Source organism: Penaeus chinensis, chromosome 8, assembly GCF_019202785.1.
Source record: "Penaeus chinensis breed Huanghai No. 1 chromosome 8, ASM1920278v2, whole genome shotgun sequence".
Taxonomy (NCBI): Eukaryota; Metazoa; Arthropoda; class Malacostraca; order Decapoda; family Penaeidae; genus Penaeus; species Penaeus chinensis.
This window is the reverse complement of record NC_061826.1, coordinates 23763900-23766399: the sequence shown is the minus strand read 5'-3', so window position 1 is coordinate 23766399 and position 2500 is coordinate 23763900.

The following is a 2500-nucleotide window of genomic DNA, read 5'->3' as shown; positions in this document are numbered from 1 at the left end:
CAAAAAATTTGGAATGTTGCAATACTTTGGAAGTGAATTGTTAAAGTGTTGAATCGTTGTGAAAATTTTCAGACGGGGACATTGCTTCATCCCACACGCAGAAAAAAGAAAAAAAGGGTTTTGGGGAAAAAATTTTTTTGGGAGAACAACCGTTGTGTATGGAGTCTATTTCCTCTTCCTCCGGGGTCGTTTTTCTACTCTAAGACATTCGATGTTGCCAGGGGCTCTCCTCTCTCTCCAGTCCGGGGTTTCCCTTTTCTGGAGTACTTCGAATCTGAGTTCTCCCTTCCATGTCCCTCCGTCCTTCAGTTTGGCTAAGACTTGTGGGACGACTTTCTTTGCTTTCTGGTTCATGCCCCTCCCCTGTTCCCGGATTTCCTGAAGCAGCTGAACTCTTTCTTTTGGTTCATCCGTTTCAAGGTGGAAGGGCGGTTTGGGACAACAAGGTCCCTTTTTGGACCCCCTTGTTCATGTAATGCTGACCACCTTCTCTTTTATACTGGAAACCCATGCACAGTGGTATGTATATACATTTCTACTCGTACCCCCCAACTCCATGTAAGAGAGTTGTGGCCACCTCGTGTTCTCCGGCCTTCCGCATCTGTGCCCCCAGTATCTGGAGGGAAAGATCGTTTCCCTTCGTCGTTCTTTCTCCAAACGGGGCCCCCCCTTACCCAACCCGGGTCATGTTTTTCCGATTACCCGGGAGCAGCTTACCTTCTAGGGGGGGACTTTCCCAAAGAACTCCTCACCTCCCCGCCCAAAGCCTACTCTACACTGCGGAGAGCTTTTCTTTTCCGTCGCCCTCCGCAGGATGATCTCTCGCCAGTGAAACTCCCCGTGAAACCTGGCCCACACCAGTCCCCCCTCTACCTAAAGGGGAAGCACCTGTGCCTCCGTGTTTAAAGCTTTTTATTTTTGGCGGGGACAGGCGCCAGTTTTAACAAAGGGTCTCTCAACATAAAGTGGGCTGTATCCGGGGGGACACAACAGCAATATCCCCCTCTCCCTTCAGTGGGCAAAAGGCCATCAGAGGGATTGGTCAGCCGCGCTTATGTTTCCCTTTTCCCGCTGATGTCCACTTCCACGGACTGGGGGGGAAATTCCCCTTAATCAAGCTGCTGCCAAATTTCAACTTAAACAGGGCTTTTCTAATGTGATAGTCTCCTCTTTTTCCCATATCCTGGGGCCTTCTCCCTTATGTGGCCCCGTGTGGAAAATTTCCCTTGTTCTCCAAAACCCGGCCTGACCTCCCTTCGCTTCGTCTGTCCTCGCCTGCCCCGAGTTATGTGTTGCCTCTCCCTTTTCCCCCCAGGGCCGAAAATGGAAACCAGGTGGATTTCCGGGAAAATGTTTGTCTCATTTTCAATAAACCTAGTTTGTGCTTTGTGGGTTTTTTTTTTCAAAAATTTTCAACACAAGAGTGTTTTAAAATACTCATATATTTGTGTGAGTATATACAAATTTTATCTATATATTAAAACACACACACATCTATATACTTATATATTATTTATAAAATTTTTATATATATATTAAATTTACAAATTATACCCTAATAAATATTTTTCATATATACATATAAAAAATTTACATTATCACTATGTATACATACATACACACACACAAAACACCCCACCAAAAACAAACACACACAAACCCCCACAAAAAAAACCCCACACACCAAACACACACACACAAACATATATATTATTCTTATAAGAACAAACATTTACATCTGTCTCTTAAAATCTCTCTCTCTTTTATATTTATTTTCTATCTCTCTATCAAGGCAAAAATTTTGTCCGTCCGTCCCTGTATTTGCCGCTAATTTACCTTAGTGCTGAGAGGGGAGACAGTTTTAAAACCTTTTTTGAATCGGGAAAGATCCCCGGGGGTTTCCCCTTCATCTGGTTCTTGAAAAATCCAGCGTTGGGATTTGTGTCTGGCAGGGTGGGGAACAGTCAAAAAATTTAACTATTAATGTTTAAATGAAAATTTTTCTGATTTTAAAAATTTTAATTCGTATTGAGTTTTAAAATGACACAAAAACTTTGTGACTTTTTTTTTTTTTCTCAGTTTTAAATATTTCCCCGACATGAATTGAGATCAATTTATTTATCTGGTTGCAGGCAAAGCATTTCCCCCTCTTTTGGAAAAATAAAAATACTCACTGGGGGGAAAGGGGGAAAAAGTGTTCATTCCAAAAATTCCACTGATTCCCGAAACCATGGGCCCTTGAATCCCAAAAGACTCCCGTTTCCAGTCAAAATTTGCTTTGCAATCTCCATTAAAAAGACTCGAGGGCAAACACTGAAAATTGTCAGACTTCGCCTTATACAGCATTGCTTTCCCCGTTGTAGCTCTACTTTGGGGTGCTTAGAAAATGATCACACCAAAAGAAAAAAAACAAGAATGTTGTTTAACCCTGCTGCTTTTGATCTCCCGATGGCAGGTACCAATATTTTTTTTTTTATCATGGCTAAGTGGACCTGAAGTC